This window comes from Camellia sinensis, chromosome 3 (assembly GCF_055761805.1).
Source record: "Camellia sinensis isolate YWXY chromosome 3, ASM5576180v1, whole genome shotgun sequence".
NCBI classification, from domain to species: domain Eukaryota; kingdom Viridiplantae; phylum Streptophyta; class Magnoliopsida; order Ericales; family Theaceae; genus Camellia; species Camellia sinensis.
In genome coordinates this window covers 139311153-139333775 of record NC_138963.1, presented here as the reverse complement: position 1 = coordinate 139333775, position 22623 = coordinate 139311153, and positions in this window count along the sequence as shown.

The following is a 22623-nucleotide window of genomic DNA, read 5'->3' as shown; positions in this document are numbered from 1 at the left end:
CTTAGCATTCTTGATGCGTATAGAGGTTACCATCAGATCGCTATGTATAAACTAGACCAGGAGGTCACATCCTTTACAACGCCAAGAGGACTGTATTGCTACAAGGTCATGCCCTTTAGCCTAAAAAACGCAGGGGCAACATTCCAGCGGATGGTCACCAAGATGTTCAAACCATTGTTAGGCAGAACAATGGAGGCTTACATTGATGATATGGTAGTCAAAAGTAAGGATGAGAATGACCATCTCAGGGACCTAGGCGAGATGTTTTAGATCCTAAAGAAGCACAAGTTGCGCCTTAATGCATCTAAGTGTGCGTTCGGCGTAGGATCAGGAAAATTCCTAGGCTTCCTGGTGACCAACCGAGGTATAGAGGTAGACCTTTCTCAGATCAAAGCAATTCAGGATCTAGAGAGGCCCAACTCAGTGAAAGAAGTACAACATCTCACCGGTATGGCAGCCGCGCTCAACCGGTTCATAAGTCGGTCGTCAGACAGATGTTGACCATTTTTTCAAGCATTAAAGGCCAAGTTTGAGTGGGATGAAGAATGCGACCGCGCCCTAAAAAGTTTGAAAGAATACATGTCTTCCCCACCGTTGCTAGTGACCCTAGTACCTGGAGAAGAACTATTTTTGTACCTGGCAGTTTCACAACATGCAATTAGCGCAGTGTTGGTCCGAGTAGAAGGAATCTAACATCTGCCCATCTTTTATGTCAGCAAGACATTGTTGGGTGCAGAAACTAGGTACTTACCATTGGAAAAATTGGCCTTGATGATGGCATCAAGGAAGTTGTCGCATTACTTTCATGCCCACACCATAATCGTCCTCACAGTTTTTCCATTAAAAGCTTTGTTTGAGAGGGTGAACTTTTCTGGGCAAATCTTGAAGTGGGCGGTGGAATTGGGGCAGTACGATATCAAGTTTCAACCCAGAACTGCAACAAAAACCCAAGCATTGGCAGACTTTGTGGCAGAATTCACCCTAGGAGGCCATCACATCTACCCAGTTGACTTGACTAGTGCAACCGAAATAGGGACAGGAAGCGCGTAACCCCTGAAACAGGATGCCCAGTCACACCCCGAAACAGATCGGAGTAATAACGAGCAGGAAGAAACATACCATGCTGCACCAAGCAAAGACTCATCAACAAATAAAGACTTGGTACAATCAGATAGTGAAGGGTAAACAGTAAAAGTGGACTTTGGAGAAAACACCAGCAACACTCAGGACCCCAAGGCATCATCCGATCCCTCCACCTGCTGGAAGCTATTCGTTGGAGAGATGTGGAAGCTCTTTGTGGATGGAGCATCCAACAGGCACGATGCAGGACTTGGCATAGTCTTCATCTCACCAGATGGCCTAGTAGTGGAACAAGCAGTCAACCTTGGCTTCCCAACATCAAACAACGAGGCGGAGTATGAAGCACTTTTAGCAAGACTGAAATTAGCATTCTATATGAAGGCAACCGAGCTAATGGTTTACAGTGACTCCCAACTAGTTGTAAACCAAATTTCAGGCGACTACGAGGCAAAGGATGAAAGGATGGCTAAGTACCAAGAGTTAGTCAGAAAAGAGATCATGAAGTTCGAAGTAGTACGGATAGAGCAGATCGGTCGTAAAGAAAACAGCAGAGCGGATGAACTAGTAGGCTTTGCTTCGATGGCAGATACATCCATCTCACATCCATTTTTGATCGACTTCTTGCCAAGACTAAGCATCGAAGAGCCCGAAGTAGCTGAAGTATGTTGCGCCGAACTAGGCCCTTCATGGATGGATCCCATCATCGTATTTTTAAAAGACGGCATCTTACCTGAAGAAAAGAAAGAAGCGAACAAGATTAGAGCAAAGTCACAACGATTTTAGCTCTCCCCATCAATGGCCTTGTACAAGAAATCCTTCACAGGACCTTACCTAAAGTGTGTTCATCCCAGCAAAGTTGAAGCATTCTTGTTCGAGATTCACGAAGGCGTATACGGAAGCCACCAAGGGGGAAGATCATTGGCTTACAGGGCAATCTCGCAAGGATATTGGTAGCCTTACATACAAGCAGATTCAGAGAAGTATGTCAAGAAGTACGAGAAATATCAGAAGTTCGCACACCAAATACATCAACCGGTCAGAGAGCTTCTACCATTAGTTAGCCCATGGCCCTTCGCAGTGTGGGGCTTGGACATAGTAGGACCACTTCCGACGGCACCCAGCAACAGAAAATTCTTCCTTGCAGCAACTGATTACTTCACAAAGTGGGTGGAAGCAGAAGCACTAGCATCAATAAAGGAGAAAGATGTGAAGAAGTTCGTCTGGCAGAATATTATCACTCGGTTTAGCATACCCAAGGCGCTAATATCAGACAATGGCTCTCAGTTCGACGACAAAATTTTTAGAGGCTTTTGTGAGGAGTACAAGATAGAATTCTACAACTCTACACCGACATACCCCCAAGCAAATGGCCAGGCAGAAGCATCAAACAAGGTCGTCTTAGATGGATTGAAGAAAAGGTTAGAGAAAGCAAAAGGCAAATGGGTTGATGAACTTCCTCATGTTTTATGGGCTTACCGTACCACACCTCGGCGATCAACCGGAGAAACACCATTCACTTTAGCCTATGACATGGAGGCAATAATCTCACTAGAAGTTGGCCTCCCCACAATTAGAAGCGAGAATTTCGATCTAGACTTAAATGGGGAAGCTATAGTCTTGGAACTCGACCTTGCGGAAGAAAGAAGAGAAAGAGCACTGGTTTACATTGTCTCATACCAGCAAGAGTTGTCCAGAAAGTATAACAAGACAGTACATCCAAGGCAATTCAAGGTTGGAGATTGGGTACTGCGCAAAGTAATGGGAAACGCCCTAGTACCCAGAGACGGTAAGTTAGGGTCCAATTAGGAAGGACCTTACAAAGTGGTTTTGTTAGTAGGAAGAGGGGCATACCACTTGGAAGACGAGGACAGCAAAGCCATTCCTTGGCCATGGAACACTGCCATTCTCAAACTATTTTATTTTTAGCTTTTCTTTAAAGTACTTGTAATTTTTCTTTTTCTTAATAAAACAAGTAGTTTTCTTTTCAGCATAATTGTTTTATTCTGTAAAAGTTGAGCTAGGGGCAACATAAGCAGAGTTGGCCGGAATAACCAACTTTGAGTTCTCTTCAGCCAAGATAAGGATCTGAGCTGAAGAGGTTGGTTGGAAAAACCAACATTACCCCTAAGCCCAGGATAAGGATCCAGGCTGCAGGATGTTTGGCAGGAATAACTAAACACTTTACTCTAGGTTGGCAGAAATAACCAACTTAGAGGTTGGCTGGAATAACCAACACCCCTCCTAAGCCTAGGATAAGGATCCAGGCTGTAGGACGTTTGGCAGGAATAACCAAACACTTTACTCTAGGTTGGCAGGAATAACCAACACCCTTCCTAAGCCCAGGATAAGGATCCAGGCTGCAGGACGTTTGGCAAGAATAACCAAACACTTTACTCTAGGTTGGCAGGAATAACCAACACCCTTTCTAAGCCCATGATAAGGATCCAGGCTGCAGGACGTTTGGCTAACCAAACCCTTCACTCAGGGTTGGTAGAAAAAACCAACTTTGAGCTCTCTTCAGCTAAGATTAGGATCTAGGCTGAAGAGGTTGGCTAGAAAAACCAACACTTATTGTTCTTCAGTCGAGATAAGGATCTAGGCTGAAGAGGTTGGCTGGAAAAACCAACACTTATTGTTCTTCAGTCGAGATAAGGATCTAGGCTGAAGAGGTTGGCTGGACAAACCAACACTTATTACTCTTCAGCTAAGATTAGGATCTAGGCTGAAGAGGTTAGCCAGAAAAGCCAACACTTATTGTTCTTCAGCCTAGATAACACTTATTGTTCTTCAGCCGAGATAAGGATCTAGGCTGAAGAGGTTGGCAGGTATGGCCAGTTAGATTGCAAAGTTAAGACCGGGATAAACATCTCGGCCAGAGAATTTAATTCATTCAGATTATTTTAGAAAAGTAAATACAAGCATAGAAGTAAACCGAACAGACAGTTGAGGAAAACAAAAGATGATTTCATTGATAATGCAAAGTCAAAGTACAAAAGATGGGGCCATAGCCCGGTTACAAAAACTTATAGAGTTAGCACCTAAAGAAAAGAAAAATACATAATCAAGCAAAGAGGTCATCTAAATCGGCATCTAGAACAACCCGGTCTTCACCTAGAGGTAGCTCGGTTGTGCCTAGCCCCCCTTGGTTGAGCTCAGATGAAGGCATCGCATCAGACACAACAAGTAAAGGAGGGATGGAGACCACTGGAGTTGGGGAGATAGACTAACGGCCAGGCTGGGTGTTGTCCTCTCGAGCAGAATCTTCGTCCTCTCCCTCTTGCAGAAATTCTTGCTGAATGGCAACAGCATACTCTGCCATACAGCTCGGTATGAAATACAGGGGAGGGTTGAAGACCTCAGTCTCTAGACCATGACCGAGCTGCGCCACAGCTGCCTTCCATCCGCATTTGAAGAAGAGATCTTTCGCAGCTTCGTATTGCTTTATATAAGTGGCCTCTCCCTCCTTGTAACCCCGGTCCTTTGCATCGTCTACTTTCTTCTCCAGCTTGGCAATTTTAGCGTTCTTCTTGCCCTCAAGCTTGGCCAGCTCGCGCAGGTACTTATCTTTTACCACGGCCGCGGCCTTTTTCTTATCTGCCTCAGCCGAACTGACAAGACCGGTCAGACGTGCCATCTTGGTTTGTAGCATGGCTATTTGCTTCTTTGACTCATCCAGCTCGGTGGTTTTGGCATTAGCTTCTGCCATGGCCTGCCTTGTGGTTTTGCACAGTTCCAGCACTCGCTTGTGAGCAATGTGATTTTTCTGCATGGCCTGCAAAAGGATGGTAAGAAACTTTTAAAAGAAACCGAGCGGAAAGTTGTTCAAATTAGAAAGACAAACAATGGGGTAACTTACCAGCACCATTGATTTTGTGGCTGAGCGAATGGCCTTCAGCTCGGTTAGATGGTCGTGGTGCTCCATGTCGGCTGGAAGGCAAACGCTTTTGGCGAGGTTGAACGCCAGGAAATGGTCTTTTTCTGCGACCACAGAGTCAAAATCCTTGATAGCACAGTTCTGAAATGTGATCTTTGGTACCCACTTTGAAGAGCTAGCTCGGTCAGAGCGCTCAGGTAGAGGGCTTGGTGGAGTGGTTTGAGGAACCACGGTTTCATCTTCATCGACAAGGCGTGGCTCGGTTGTGGAAGTCCGAGAATGCTTGATTGCCCGAGATGATGAAGGCTGATGGGTTGGCAGGGCTACCACGGTCTCTTGAGTTTGGCTGGCTGGTGGTACCTCGGCTTGGTTTGTTTCGATTAGGAGGGCCCTTACTGCTCTTTTCTTGGCCATCTGTTGCTCCGCTGTCAACGGGATCAAATTGACTTGAGGCAAGGTTGGGTCTAGCTCTGGTGAAGGCTCAAAGAGGAAATCGGTCACCCTGGTCTTCCTACGGCAGCTGTATCTGTATGTCGGTTCAAAATTCAGTAGCTCGGCCCAGCTTCTGTTGGGATATCGCAGAGCGGCGCGAAGTGCATTCAAGTTGGGGTAGCTGTACTGGGACTTGAGAAAGTTCAAATCTGCATGAAGTAAAAAGACAACAGTTAGCACGGTCCAAGATAAGAAAACCGAGGTAAAAGAAAGCAGAAAACTAAGCCGAGGTAATTATACCGGCGACTCCTTTATTCCATTTTATCCGATCCCCTGGGATCTAGGCTTCTTGGTCTTCAAAGTTCCCAGAAACCCAGAAAAAATCATCATCGTTTACATCCTTATCTAGGGTATTCTTTATTATCTTTTCACGCCGGCGCCTTATTCTTAGATAGTAAACCCAGCCATCTTTAGCAGATCGTATGGAATATTGGTGGAAGAGCTCGGCTACACCGAGATTAAGGCCAGCCCGGCAGTTTAGCTCGGCGATGCCATTTATTATGCGGTACGAATTTGTGGAAAGCTGGGTAGGGCAGAAGTTGGTTTGCCTAAGGAATTCACAGAAAAGATGCTGCACAGGGAATCTAAGTCCGGTTTCTACAATAGAAAGAAGGGTGAAGGGAACGAAGCCCTGTTTTCCCCAAGGAGTAGTATCTAGTTCGGCTAAACCAAGGTGTACGTCATCAGGGATATGGTAGTCCCTTCGGAACTCGGCCATAGCACCTGGTGAGTTTACTAAGAACCTATACTTTCCCATATGGGCTTAAATTATGTATAAAATATCCTCAAGTGTTATCTCGGTGTTGAGATGATATGGAGTATCTCGGCTGAAGCGTTCAAGGGAATGCCTGACCAACCTAAGTCTGCAAAGTGAAAAGGAAAAATGTTAAGCACAGATCGATGGACTGTGCTAAAAGCATAAAAGGAAAGATAAATGCTGTCTTAGCTCGGCTGCGTAGGTTACTATTCATTCTTAGCTCGGTTCAAACAAAGGACCTTAGCCAGGTTAAGTAAATGTGAAGTGCGCAGCTCGGTGGGAACTTTTGGGTAGCATTCTAGTTCGATTTTGACTAAGGAAGCTGGTTTAGCCCCAAATTTTAGCTCGGTCGGTGATTGTGGCTTTCTAGCGCGGTATTACGCAAACCTGAGGCAGATCGCTAGCTTGGCTAAAGTGTGGCAAAAGGTACTTAGACCTATTGTAACCACAGGTTTTAGTTTGGTTAATTAACTTTGGCTAAGCTTGCGCCTAAATACAAATAGTATCCTAGTTCGGTTGGAGTGCAATTTTGGATCAAAGGGAAAATTGTTCGGATTGCTCATATATACAGTGGTCATATTACAAGGTTTTTTCCAGGAAACACGAGGCTAAAGCAAAAATAGGAATATGTGTTTTTGCCAAAACATACAAATACACATACTATGTTGTACAAAATAAATATGAAATCAACAAAAAGGAAAGAGGATTAAGTTACTTACAAGTATGACGATGAAGGAGCTGGAGATGGAAGCAGTAGCAACAACGAACACGAGCTTTGCCAAAAATAGTGGTTGCAGAAATGGAGGCTCAAGCAAGAGAGAGAGAAGGTGAATAGTGAAATGATGGATTCAAAGCTTTAGGGTTTGTTTTGTGAAAAGGGAAGGAAAAAAGGCAGGATTGTTCAAAATACGTGAAGTACGAAGACGGCGTGACAACTACATTGGGCCAATGAGAGTGTGCCACGTGTTTTTGGAATGAGAAGCGGTTCAGTTACAGCGACTGAAGAGACGTTTTTGACCGGACAGATGGGTAGCCCAGTGTGGATTTAGCCCGGTTGAAAAGCTAAAGTTTTTAGCTCAGCTGGTAAAAGATAATCCCTATCAGTTCTGGTAGGTAGCCCGAATCACTTCCGGCTCGAATGGCTCGAGGTGCCAAAACGATGTGGTTTTGGCACCTTTTTTTTTTTTTTTTTTTTTTTCCAGAACTGAAAGGAGAGAAGAACGGAGGAGGAAAAAGATGAAGAAAGAAGATGAAGATGAAGAAAGAAGGAAGAAGAGCTTGGGAACACAAACAAATAGATCTTGATTTTTTTTTTTTTCTGATTTTTGTTTTGTTCTTGATGTTGTTCTGAAAATGAAAGAAAAAATAAATAAATAATTGTTGGCAATTGTTGGCTTATGTGTTGATGATGATGATGTTCTTGATTTTTTTTTTTTGATTTGTTTTTTGTTCTTGATGTCAAAGAATCTGCAGACCCAACGAGTTGATGTTGATGAAGATGTTAATTCGCTTGGAAAGGATAATGAACAAGATGTTAATTTGAAAGCTCAAAACTGGCGGAGCTTGAGCAGATTATAATTTGATCAACAACATGAACATCTTCATCAACATCCATTTTGATGATGGACAAGATCTGAAAAAGATCTGCAGACCCAACGAGTTCAGAAAAATCTGCAGAAAAATGCAAGAAAAAAAAAAAAAACATCAAAACGACGTGTATACACACAGATCTGTGTATGTATACATACACACAGGCGGCGCCGGTGGCTCGAGGGGTTTGTGATCGACGGTGATGGCGGCACCAGTGGTTTGCGACGGTGATTCCAGCTCTCTCTCTGTCTCTGTTCCCCCTCCCTCTTTCTTCTCTTCCACCCATCCACCCACCTCTGCCTTCCCCTTCTCTTCTTCTCTCTTCCTCTGTCTCCTTCTGCTGTCTGTTTCATTGAGAGAAAACAGAGGGAAAAGAGAAAGGAAAATGTTTGAAGGAAAAAGAAAATTTCGAGCCACATTCGAGCCAAGCATTTCGGGCCCTCAAACATTATTCTAATCCCTATCATGCTGTGCAGATGGAATTAAGGGGCAATTGAGAGGGTAATTTATATGTAAATTCGGCCGAGCTGGGTAATGGGCCATTCTGTGGGCCACAGTAAGGACTGAGTAAAAGGGCCTTGAAGTTAGCCCGGTCTAAAAGAGCTTTGTAGTTAGCTCGGTCGGCATGGTCAGAGCGGCGACAGTTAGTTCGGTCAAACCATATTGAGCCGAGGTATTTTGGGCCTTTTCTGAGGACCTTGCTGTTGAATAGCTTGGTCTAGGCACACTATGGATAGCACGGTCTCAACAGGTGACACTGAAGTACAAGTAACAGAGGAGAGAACCGAGCTAGTTACAGCTCGGTCGTTTCAGCCAGTTTAGCATGGCTGTTTTATCCCGGTCGTTTTGTCATACTACCGAAGTAAAACCATTTCACTTGGTTTAAGCAGTGAGAGGGGTGTTGAAAGATAAGCATTATCTTTCAGGGGTGTGACTCATAGGAGGATTCTACGCGGAGGAATAAGAGTACTACTAGGATTGTGTCATGCGGAACCTATAAGAGCTTACAACATCACCTATGGAGAGGTAACACAACTTTGATTCTTGAATACACAGAGCTTTTGTCTATTTATCTATTTTGCTGACTTAGGCATCGGAGAGGTATCCGGCACACACCCGCCAGCTAGCTCACGTTTGTGTTTTCAGGGAGTAAAGCGACGACATTTGGAGGAGCACAGACTTGATCAACAAGATTATACGAGAAAGATTATTTCTTACTCGTACAAATTCTAAAATAAGCACAATCGACTCACACTCTCTCAAGTCAAAATTAAAATTTGTGGTATTATTAAAAGTTGCTCACTCATAGGTAATCGCACTCAAAAAAAAAAAAAAAAAAAAACAATAAAACTCTCCCACTCAACCAACCTCTCAGAGTCTCTCACGTCTAGACCTCCCTCAGTGTTCATCTGCTGCAATTTGCACAAGCCAAGAAACTCTCAATTTAACAATATAGCTTTGCTATCTCAAAAGGTTTGAATTCAATAGTTTCAAGATAAATGTTAACAAGTACTCCTTATGCATTGTTTAATATTAGAAAATATGTATAAAGCATGTTAAAAATATGTAAGACTATTAAAAAGTATACTAATTTCAGTTAAAATGTATTGAATTTAGTGAAAAGTGTCTTGTACTCTTCAAATTTTTTTGTCTTTAGGGACACTTGTTAATAAGTCCCTAATTTCAATGCATTATTTATATTTACCATATTAATTACGACCCTAATATCCATTCCTTTAAAGAAGCATTTTTTTTATTAATAAATAAATTTTTTTAAATACATAGCGGTTTAAACTAAATATGGAGTATTATTTCGACACACAACAGTTTAAATTATATTTATTAAGTTTATACTAGGTGGTATGGAAGTCATACCTTGTAAGATAGATTCTGGAGGTTTCGAAATAAATTTCCTAGAAAAGTCAGGTAAATCTACTCTATATGATGGTGTAAACTTGGAGCTGGTACTAGACGTACTTCTAGTCAAAGGTTGACGAAATTGGAGGTACACGTTTCCTCCTTGTGTTTGACGTACTATGGTCACTAGTAAACATCAGGAATACTGAAAATTTCTGCAATTACTTCCGTAGCTAATACAATAGCTTCTACATCAGAAGCAGCAGAACTCGTGGCTTACCAAGGTGTTAAGGAAGCCTTAGACAAATGGACAATTCCAACTGGCAAACTAGATACAATTTATAAAATTAAAACTTTTGATTTTACCAGTTAAAAGTTGATTAAAACTTTTGAGCATGCTGCTCCTCTCCAGAATAATGATGAAATAATTAAATTACTTTATATCCAGGATCTTGCATCCTTTTTCAAAAAATACAGATACATTCATATAGGTCTTGTCCAGATAGCCTTCAAGCCTTTAACCTTGTTAGGCCAGAATACCAATATCTAGTGTACCCTTAGAGATGATAGACGTACTAATTGGCAAGCTTCCATTATGAGCGCCATTGAAACCAATTTATCTCATGGACTAGTTTATTTTAATATATATCCGGATTTAAGTGTGTCTCTTTTTGACCCAAATCTTTCAAAAATCTTAGAACTAAGAGTTCTTACTTATAGTTATGAGTATTTACCAGGATCACCTCTCTTAGCAGCAATTATTAGGATTCATTTGAAGGTTTTGACAACCTTATATCCTTATACCAGAAAACGTAGTGAAACAGGAAATACAGTCTTGATAGATACTAACCTATTTAACTCCCATGTAGTAGCTCCTAGAATGATACTGTACGGGAAAGAAATAAACCTTCTCGTATAATCCTGTTGATCAAGTCTGCGCTCCTCCGTACGACGTCGCTTTATTCCCTGAAAACACAAACGTGAGGTAGCCGGCGGGTGTGTGCCGGAAACCCCTCCGATGCCTAAGTCAGAAAAACAGACAAGTAGACAAGAAGCTCTGTGAATTCGAGAATCAAAGTTGTGTTACCCCTCCAAAGGTGATGTTCGTGAGCTTTTATAGGTTTCGTGTGGCACAATCCTAGTAGGACTTCTACTCCTCCATGCAGAGTTCTTCTAGGATTCATACTCCTGAAGGATAATGCTTACCCTTCAACACCCCCCTCACTGCTTAAACCAAGTGAGATGGTTTTACCATGGCCGAACTACCATACGACCGAAGTAAGCATGGCCCTACTTAGCCGAACTATAATTAGTTTGGTTCTCTGTCCTTTGTTCCTCTTCCACCTACCAGGGTATGCCCAAAACTGAACTATCTTTTTACCAAGGTATAGACCGATCTAGTTTAGCTGCGCCATGACCGGTATACGTTCAAAGCATCCTTCAACCGAGCTAATCACCAAGAGTCCTTCGGACCAGTCTAACTTCTGGCCTTGAGACTGGACTAAATTTAATCCTCTTCAAGACCGGAGTAATTTTTTGGCCTTTTTACACACCCTTCACACCGAGGCCCATAACAACCCAGCTCGGCCCAATTCTCATATAAATTACCCTCTCAATTGCCCCTTAATTCCATCTGCATAGCATGATAGGGATAACCTGTTTATCAGCCGAGCTAAACTATGTTTTAGCCTCTCCAGCCGAGCTAAAAAAACCCCCTTAAGCATATCCAGCTGAGCTAAAACCTTCCAGCCTATCCAGCCGAGCTAATTACACACCGGGCTCCGCTTGTCCGGTCAAATGTCTCTTCAATCACAGAATCTGAATTGATTCCCATTTTAACGACACGTGGCAGGTTGCTATTGGCCATCCACATTTGTAACGCCATCCTCGTACTTCGTAATATTCGAACAGTTCCCGCCTCCAGCTTTTTCACCAACACAAACTCTTTTGTATTTCAAAATCACTCACCATACTATTCAACTTCTTTCTCTGAACCTCCATTGCTCTTCAACCTCTGAGCTCATGTTCTCCATTGCTGCTACTCTCATCTCCAGTTCTTGCCTCTTCATCTGGTAAGCACTGCACCTCTATCTTGCTTTCCTTGTTTTCGTACTTTGTTTTGTGTGTTTTTGCAAAACACATTTTTTTTCCATTCGCTTTGCTTCTTCTGAAAACACTAGGTTAGTATAATCCTCAGGTATTCATGAAATAACCTGTAGAACACTGTTTTTGATCCAAAATTACACATAACCGAACTAGTAAACTGTTTGTAGTTTGATGCCAGTGAGACCAGACTATACAACTGAACTAACACTCGTACGAGTAGTTTCAATAAGTCAAACCTTTTGTTTTATCATAGCCGAGATAAGAAACCGAACTAATTCTGCAATCAGTGTACTGGGAAAACCTCAATTCCGACCGAACTACGGCTTCGGGGCTAAACCAGCTTTCTAAGTTTTTAGACCGAACTCAAAAAGCTGCCCCTAGGAGCTCAACCAGTCTAACAGAACCTCCCCTCAACCGAGATATCAATCACCTTGTTGGAACTGAGATAGATCCTGTAATATCCTACATAGCCGAAGTAGGTCTTTTATTTTCTTTGCTTTTTTTTTCTTTGTAGCACGGTCTAACGATCTGTGCTTAACACCTTTGTTTTCCACTTTGCAGACTTAGGTTGCCCAGGCACTCTGAGCACTCAGCTGAGCTATTGAGCACAATTTTGCCACCGATCTAATTTATTCATAACTTATAAAATAAAATGGGGAAGTATAGATTTTTAGTAAATACTCTGGGCGATCTAGCCAAATTCCGAGAAGATTACAATATACCCGACGACGTCCAACTCACTTTAGCCAAACAAGATGTTGTACCATGGGGCAAAGAAGGCTTTGTACCCTTTACCCTTCTTTCAATAATAGAAACCGGGCTAAGATTTCCAGTCCAACCCCTAATTTGTGAATTCCTTAGGCAAACCAGACGATGCCTAACCCAGCTTTCCACTAACTCCTATCGTATAATAATGGGTATAGCCGAACTGAACCGCCAAGCAGGCATTAACCTTGGTCTAGCCGAAATCTTCCACCAGTATTCCATAGGTTCGAAGGAAGACGGCTGGGTGTACTATCTTAGAATACGTCGTAGACGTGAGAAAATAATAAAAAACACACTGGATAAGGACTTGAATGATGACGATTTTTTCTAGGTGTCTGGGAACTTTGAGGATCACCAAGCCCAGATTCCTAGCCGAAGTATTAATTGGAAAAAAGGAACACCTGGTATAATTACTTCGGTTTCCTTATCTGCTTTGTTTTATTTCGGTTTCCTATTCTGCAGCCTAGCTAATAGTGTCTTTTTTCGCAGATTCAACCCACCTTCAATCACTTTACAGCTACCCCAATCTAGGCACTCTCCGCGCCGCACTACGGTATCCAGAACGGAGTTGGGCCAAGCTGTTAAGTTTTGAACCGACATACAGATACAGCGGCCGCCGAAAAGCGAGAGTGACTGACTTTCTGCTAGAAGAGGCCCTCGAACCGGACCCAACCTTGCCACAAATTAGGCTAATCCCACTGACCGCTGAAGAAGAAATGGCCAAGAGAAACAGAGTCAGGGCCCTCTTGACCGAGACAAACAGGGCCGAGGTACCACCACCAAACCAAACACAAGAAGCCGTGGTGGCCCTACCATCCCAACAGCCTTTATCATCTCGGGCGAACAAGCGTGCCCGGACTAGCCAAACCGAGCAGCGCCTTGTGGAAAAAGATCAGACCATTCTTCCGCCACCAAGCCTTCCACCGAGCCCTTAGCCGGAGCGATCCGACCGATCTAGCTCTTTCAAGTGGGCACCCAAGCTCACTTTCCAGAACCGAGATATCCAGGACACCGACTCGGTGGTCGCAGAGAAGGATCACGTACTGGCCTTCAATCTGGCCAAGAGTGTGTGTCTTCCAAAAGACATGGAGCACCACCACAATCAACTGAACACCGAACTGAAGTCCATCCGGTCTTCAACGAAATCAATGATTCTAGTAAGTAGCTTTTTTCGATCTTTCTAATTCTTCCAAGTTTCAGTTCGGCTAAAAAAGAAACAATTCTTTTGCAGGCCATTCAGAAAAACAATATCACTCATAGGCGAGTGTTGGAGCTAAGGAAAATAACTAGGCAAGCCATGGCAGAAGCCGAAGCCAGGATGCCGAACTAAATCAATCCCAACAGAGGACGGCTGAGCTGGAGGCTGAGATAACTCGTCTAACCGGACTAGTTACCTCGGCTAACACCGACAAACAAAGAGCGCTAACTGAGATGAAAGACAAGTATCTGCGGGAACTGGCGAAACTTGAGGGTGTTAAGGACGCCGAAATAAACGTTTTGAAGAAGAAAGCTGAAGATGTCGAGTTGAAGGGCTTCAAGGAAGGCGAAGCTGCATACATCCAGCAGTGTGAAGCTGCGAAGGACTTGTTCTTCAAGTGCGGCTGGAGGGGTGCCGTGGAGCAGCTCGGTTGCGGTCCCGACACCGAGGTCTACAATGCTCCTCTGTATTTTATTCTGGCCTCACTGGCGGAGTATGCAATCGATCTTTAGAAGCAATTCCTTGAAGCGTCTGACGACGACGATGAAGAGAATGAGCCAACTGACACTTCGGCTGACAATGTTCCAGCTAAACAATCAGTTTGGGCGGAGCCTGCGGTAGAAGATCTGACCATTGAGCAATCTGCTGAAACCGAGCTCCAGGCCGAGACCGAGCTCCCAACTCAGACTGTAATTCCGTCTGAAACCGGAGTTCGGGTTGATGCCGAGCTAGATGTCGAAATAGATGACCTTTTTAGTTGATTTTGTATTTTTTTCTTTTTCTTGTTTTTGCTTTGACTTGTAACCGGGCTGGGAGCCCCTCCCTTGTAATCGCTTTGAACTTGATTAATGAGAATCATCTTCTTTTGCACTAACTATTATTCCGGGTTAAATACTTTGCTTTTTTGTGCTTGCTTTCTAACTGCAACTGGAACGAAACACAATATTTTTCGGCCGAGATACTTTATTCTGGTCTTAGCTGAGCAATCTAACTGAGCTTACTAGCCAACCACTCTTTAACCGATGTCCTTATTTCGGCTAAAGAGTACTAAGAGTTGGTTTAATCCAGCCAACCACTATTTGGCCGATGTCCTTGCTTCGGCTAAAGAGTACCAAGAGTAGGTTTAATCCAGCCAACCACTCTTTAGCCGATGTCCTTACTTCGGCTAAAGAGTACTTAGAGTTGGTTTAATCCAGCCAACCACTCTTTAGCTGATGTCCTCACTTCGGCTAAAGAGTACCAAGAGTTGGTTTAATCCAGCCAACCACTCTTTAGCCGATGTCCTTACTTCGGCTAAAGTGTACTTAGAGTTTGTTTAATCCAGCCAACCACTCTTTAGCCGATGTCCTCACTTCGGCTAAAGAGTACCAAGAGTTAGTTTAATCCAGCCAACCACTCTTTAGCCGATGTCCTCACTTCGGCTAAAGAGTACCAAGAGTTGGTTTAATCCAGCCAACCACTCTTTAGCCGATGTCCTTACTTCGGCTAAAGAGTACTTAGAGTTGGTTTAATCCAGCCAACCACTCTTTAGCCGTTGTCCTTACTTCGGCTAAAGAGTACCAAGAGTTGGTTTAATTCAGTCAACCTCTAGATTGGTTTTTCCAGCCAACCTAAAGTAAAGTGTTTGGTTATTTCGACCAAACGTCCTGCAGCCTGGATCCTTATCCTGGGTTTAGGAGGGGTGTTGGTTTAATCCAGCCAACCTCTAAGTTGATTTTTCCAGCCAGCTTAGAATTAAATGTTTGCAATGTTCCTAACGTCGCTAAAACTATCTTGTATAGAAAATAACTATGCTGAAAAGAATTGACTTTGTCTTATTGATGAGGAGAAAAAATTACACCAAATTTTGAAAGAAAAAACTAAAAATAAAATAACTTGAGATTAGCAGTATTCCATGGCCTGGGAATCGCTTTGCCATTCGTATCTTCCAAGTGGTATGCCCTTTTGCCTGCTAATCCAACCACTTTGTAAGGTCCTTCCCAGTTGGGTCCTAACTTGCCATCTCCCGGTACCAAGGTGCTTCCCATCACTTTGCGTAGTACCCAATCGTCGATCTTGAATTGCCTTGGATGCACTGTCTTGTTGTATTTCCTGGATAACTCTTGCTGATATGAGACAATGTGAACTAGTGCTCTTTCTCTTCTTTCTTCTGTAAGGTCGAGTTCCAATGTTATGGCTTCGCCGTTTAAGTCTGGATCAAAATTTCCGCTTCGAATTGTGGGGAGGCCAACTTCTAGTGGGATTACAGCTTCCATACCGTAGGCTAAGGAGAATGGTGTTTCTCCTGTTGACCGCCGAGGTGTGGTGCGGTAAGCCCATAAAACATGAGGAAGCTCTTCCGCCCATTTGCCTTTGGCTTTCTCTAACCTTTTCTTCAACCCATCCAAGACTACCTTGTTTGAAGCTTCTGCCTGTCCATTTGCTTGGGGATATGCCGGTGTAGAATTATAGAACTCTATCTTGTACTCTTCATAAAAGCCTCTGAAGATTCTACCGTCGAACTGAGTGCCGTTGTCTGAGATTAGGGCTTTTGGTATGCCAAACCGAGTGATGATATTCTGCCAGATGAACTTCTTTACATCTTTTTCCTTGATTGATGCCAATGCTTCTGCTTCCACCCACTTTGTGAAGTAGTCTGTTGCTGCGAGAAAGAACTTCCGGTTGCCGGGTGTTGTTGGAAGTGGTCCTACTATGTCTAAGCCCCACATTGCGAAAGGCCATGGGCTAGTCAATGGTAGGAGTTCTCTAGCTGGTTGATGTATTTGGTGTGCGAATTTTTGGCATTTCTCTCACTTCTTCACATATTTCTCTGAGTTTGCCTGCATGTATGGCCACTAGTATCCTTGCGAAATGGCCCTGTAAGCTAGCGATCTTCCTCCTTGATGGCTTCCGCACACCCCTTCATGTATCTTGTATAAGAATGTTTTCACTTTGCTGGGGTGGACACACTTTAGATAGGGTCCTGAGAACGACTTTTTGTATAATGCCAAAGATGGGGAGAGCCAAAATCGCTGTGACTTTGCTCTAATTTTGTTGGCTTCTTTCTTTTCTTCCGGTAAGACGCCATCTTTTAAGAACAGTATGATGGGATCCATCCATGAGGGGCCTAGCTCGGCACAACATACCTCTTCTGTTTCGGGGTCTTCAATGCTTGGTCTTGGTAAGTAGTCGATGAGCAATAGATGAGGGATAGAAGTATCTGCCATTGAAGCGAAGCCTGCTAGTTCGTCTGCTCTGCTGTTTTCCTCCCTGCCAATCTGTTTTATCCTCACTACTTCAAATTTCTTGATCTCTATTCTGACCAATTCTTGATACTTGGCCATCCTATCATCCTTTGCTTCATAGTCGCCAGAAATTTAGTTTACCACCAGCTGTGAGTCGCTGTAGACCATTAGTTCGGTGGCCTTCATGTAGAATGTTGTTTTGAGTCCTGCAAGAAGTGCTTCATACTCCGCTTCGTTGTTTGATGCTGGGAAGCCAAGGTTGATTGCTTGCTCCACAACCAAGCCATCTGGTGAGATGAGGACTATGCCAAGTCCTGCACCATGTCGGTTGGATGCTCCATCCACAAAGAGCTTCCACATCTCTCCAACGAACAATTTCCAGCAAGTAGAGGGGTCAGATGATGTCGTGGGGTCAAGAATGTTGCTGGTGTTTTCTTCAAGGTCCATGTTTGCGGTCTGCCCCTCGCCATCTGATTGTACCAAGTCTTTATTTATTGGTGAGTCATGGTTTGGTGCAGCTTGGTTTGCTTCTTCTTTGCTATCTTTAGTCTGGTCTGCCATGGGATCTGATTGAATATCCTGTACCAGGGGTTGCGCTATTCCGACGTCAATTTTTATTCCTGGTTTGGTTGTATCAGTCAGGTCGACTGGGCAGATATGATGACTTCCTGGGGTGAATTCTGCGACAAAGTCTGCCAAAGCTTGGGCCTTTATCGCGGTCCTAGGTTGGAACTTGATGTCGAATTGTCCCAACTCAACTGCCCATTTCAAGATTCGCCCAAAAAAGTTTGCCCTCTCAAACAGAGCTTTTAATGGGAAAACTGTGAGGACAATTATGGTGTGGGCGTGAAAGTAGTGCGACAACTTCCTTGAGGCCATCATCAAGGCCAATGCCAGTTTTTCCAGTGGCAAATACCTTGTTTCGCCTCGCAGCAATGTCTTGCTGACATAATAGATGGGCAGATGTGATGACTTCCTCACGGACCAACACTGCACTAATTGCGTGCTGAGAGACTGCCAGGTACAGGAAGAGTTCTTCTCCAGGTATTGGGGTGACCAGCAATGGTGGAGAAGACATGTATTCTTTCAAGCTTTCCAGAGCTTGGTCGCATTCTTCATCCCATTCGAACTTGGCTTTTAGTACATGGAAGAATGGTCGTAGTCTGTCCGATGATCGGCTTATGAACCGATTGAGCGCAGCTGCCATGCCGGTGAGATGCTGCACTTCTTTTACTGAGTTTGGTCTCTCCAAATCCTGGATTGCTTTGATCTGGGAGGGGTCTGCTTCTATACCCCGGTTGGTCACAAGGAAGCCCAGGAATTTGCCAGATCCTACTCCGAACGCACACTTGGATGCATTGAGGCGCAACTTGTGTTTCTTCAGGATCTCAAACATCTCGCCTAGGTCCTTGAGATGGTCATTCTCATCCTTGCTCTTGACCACCATGTTGTTGATGTAAGCCTCCATTGTTCTGCCTAACAATGGTTCAAACATCTTGGTGACCATCCGTTGGAATGTTGCCCCTGCGTTCTTTAGGCCAAAGGGCATGACCTTGTAACAGTATAGTCCTCTTGGAGTTGTAAAGGATGTGACCTCCTGGTCTGGTTCATGCATGGCGATTTGATGGTAGCCTCTGTATGCATCCAGAAAGCTAAGTCGGTTGTGCCCCGCTATTAGGTCGACCAGTTGATCTATACGTGGTAGAGGAAAGCTGTCTTTCGGACATGCCTTGTTGACTGTTTTGTAGTCGACACAGACACGCCACTTGCCATTCTTCTTTGGCACCACAACTGTGTTGGAGATCCATCTTGGGTAGTGCACCTCTCTGATTGCTCCTGCCTCTAGCAGGTTTCCTACTTCTTCAGCCACTATCTCGGCATGGTGGAGTGCCGATCTACGGGTGCGTTGAATGATTGGTCTGGCGGATGGGTGGACATTGAGTTGGTGACAGATGAAGTTGGGATCAATGCCTGGCATGTTGTATGGTGTCCAGGCAAACACTTCGATATTAGAGGTTAAAAATTCCAAGACCTCTAATCTCTCAGTGCTGGACAACGAAGGACCGAGCAAAAAGAACTTATCCGGGTTCTTTTCATTTATTCTTACCTCTACCAAGTCTTCCACCGCTTTCTGATTAGCTGCTTTGCCTACATCTGCGAACAGTTCATTGCTCTCAGGTTCTTCCACCGAATGAACGTATCCTTTGGCAGCGCGGCTGCCATTCACCGTGATAAAGCATTGCTTGGACATAATCTGATCTCCATAGACCTCTTCAATTACACCGGTGTCGTTGGGGAACCGCATTACTTGGTGGTAGGATGACGCCACCGATCGCATGGCATGCAGCCATGTTCTGCCCAAGATGATGTTATAAGTGGAGGGGACCTTTAATACCCAGAACTCCACTTGTTTCGTCACGCTTCCTGCCTTGACTGGGAGGATTATTTTGCCAATGGGCCATTCTGGCATGGAGTTGAATCCAATCAGGGGAGATACGGCAGGTGCCAAGTCTTTATCTTGTAACTTTAACTGTTTAAAGGTGTTGTAGTACATTATTTCACATGAACTGCCTTGGTCTATCAAGATCCGTTTGATGTCAAAATCCTTGACTCGGAGAGTGACAACCAAGGCATCATTGTGAAGGTAATATATCCTTGCCAAGTCCTTTTCTGAAAAAGACATGACGTTCGTGGCCTCTGTCTTCCCCTTCTTGATGGCAGGTTGGGCACTTTGTACCTCTCTTAAATGCGCAGCCTTTTTGATTGATCCTCTAAGCTCGCATACACGCTCAGGTTCGAAAACTTCACGTATCACATTGATAACGCCTTGAGATGGGGCGTCGATTGGCATTCCGTTGGGGTTGTTATGGTCCTGGGGGGCTGGTTGGGCCCCTCCTTCAATGTATTTATCCAGGTGACTTGCTGCCACCAACTCCTCCAGGTGCTGTCTCAATGGCGTGCAATTTTCAGTGCGGTGCCCCTTTTCTTTGTGGAAGGTGCACCGTGATCTTTTGTCATAGTCCTTCTGAGCTTCCCCAAGCTTAGCTGGCCATCTGACGAAAGGCTCATCCCGTATTTCACTTAGGATTCGGTAGATCGGTTTCTTGAAGACTGTGGTTATGGCAGTGCGGACTCTCAACCATCTTTTATCTTGGCCCTCTCCGTTGTCTCGCCTGCCTCGTCCATTTCTGCTTGGACGATCTACCGCATTGACCTTTGTCGAGGCCTTTTTCTCTGGCACTGCGGTGGTGCCGGATTTTGTTTTGGCACGGGCTCTATCCTCTTCTACCCTGATGTGCTGATGCACTCTTTCCATCAAGGCTTCCATGGTGAGGGGTGGTGTCATGGTGATCGAGTCCCTTAGTCTATTCCCGACTGGAAGGCCTCTTTTGTACTGTGCAATGGCGAGATTGGTGAGGCAGTCCCCAATCTGGTTGAATGTCTCCCAGTAGTGACTATTGTAGGACCTTAGCGTCTCTTTTTCATCCATGTCGATGGAGTGTAACTGGTCAATCTCCACCGCGGTTTTGGTGTTTGTTCTGAACCTTGTGACAAACGCCTCCGCCAATTGCACCCAGGAGGCTATGCTGCCTTCTGGAAGTTTTTCAAACCAAGTCAAGCCTAGATCGCCAAGGCTTGACGGGAAGAGGATGCACATTAGAGCCTCGTTTCGCCGATATACTGCCATAACCTGGCGGAAGTGGCATAGGTGAATGTAGGGGTCCGTTTTCCCCTCGTACGTAGTGAATTTGGGCTGAAGGAAGCCTGTAGGTAGGGGCGCGTTTTCAATTACCGGAACGAACGGCGAGGTCTGCAGCCTCGCTAATGCTTTGTCCGTCGGTTTGTAGGCAGGGCGTGGTAATGGCATTCCAACCTCGACACTTCCATGCGATCGAGGAGCCAATCGTTGAAGGGCAGAAACTCTGCGAGAGTCGCGCGCCTTAGTGTCCTCCTTCCATCGTGCCTTTTCTTCCAGCATGATCCGCAAATCGGATGATCTGGGCAACTCCGTCTGTTTGGATGATGTTTGGTGCGAGTGTGAGGGTCGGTAGGTACTTCCCTCTATGTAAGACCTCAATGATCTCGTTCTCTCAGACCTGGAGTAACGAGTTCTAGAGGTTCTAGACTAAGTATCGCCTGTCCTGAGGCTTCTACTCTCTGCTTGTGATGGTGTGGAATGCCTTCCATGGTCTTCTGAGCGGCGAGGGGGCGTCTTGTTTTTGCGCCCCTCTCCTGTCGTCACTCCTTTTCCCTTCATCTGGCGCTTCAAGGCCTCCATGTCCGCCGCCATCGTCCTTATTAATTCGTCTTGCTCCTTCACGCTGTCCTCCAGAACTTGAGGATCAATCCTCCGCCTTTGTCTGTCAGGACTTTGTGAATGAGAGTGACGGGGGCTGTTAGTCCGCCTCCCCCTAGTATCCCTCCTGGAGTTATGTCGTTGGGGCTCCAAGTCTGCCATGGGAGGGATAGAAGGTAGTCCTTCGCGCCTTGCACCCCCATCTGGTGTTTGCTCGTCGATGGCGGACTGTGGTAAATCTTTATTGTGCCCCATTGTTCCTAAAGAGGTATAGCTTGATCAAGAGGTTTTGTCCTATCTATTTTTCCCACAGACGGCGCCAATTGTACGGGAAAGAAATAAACATTCTCGTATAATCCTGTTGATCAAGTCTGCACTCCTCCATACGATGTCGCTTTATTCCCTGAAAACACAAACGTGAGCTAGTCGGCGAGTGTGTGCCGGAAACCCCTCCGATGCCTAAGTCAGAAAAACAGACAAGTAGACAAGAAGCTCTGTGAATTCGAGAATCAAAGTTGTGTTACCCCTCCAAAGGTGATGTTTGTGAGCTTTTATAGGTTTCGTGTGGCACAATCCTAGTAGGACTTCTACTCCTCCATGCAGAGTTTTTCTAGGATTCATACTCCTGAAGGATAATGCTTATCCTTCAACACCCCCCTCACTGCTTAAACCAAATGAGATGGTTTTACCATGGCCGAACTACCATACGACTGAAGTAAGCATGGCCCTACTTAGCCGAACTATAATTGGTTTGGTTCTCTGTCCTTTGTTCCTCTTCCACCTACCAGGGTATGCCCAAAACCGAACTATCTTTTTACCAAGGTATAGACCGATCTAGTTTAGTTGCGCCATGACCGGTATACGTTCAAAGCATCCTTCAACCGAGCTAATCACCAAGAGTCCTTCGAACCAGTCTAACTTCTGGCCTTGAGACCGGACTAAATTTAATCCTCTTCAAGACCGGAGTAATTTTTTGGCCTTTTTACTTATTCTTCACACCGAGGCCCATAACAACCCAGCTCGGCCCAATTCTCATATAAATTACCCTCTCAGATACCATGGAAGGATATTACCTTTCCAGAAAATTGGCAAATACCAAATGTTGTTCCAGCAAGACCTATAGTACGCCAAACACTTGACCAGGTCATTTAGATACAAGGAGGAAATGTGTACCTCTAATTTCATCGACCTTTAACTAGAAGTATGTCTAGTACCAGTTCCAGGTTTACACCATCGTATAGAGTAGATTTACCTGACTCTTCTAGGCAATTTACTTTAGAACCTCCAGAATCTATCTTACAAGGTATGCCTTCTATACCACCTAGTGAACCACCACTAGAATTTGTAATTCAAAGAATTCATATTTCTGAAAACCAAATACCT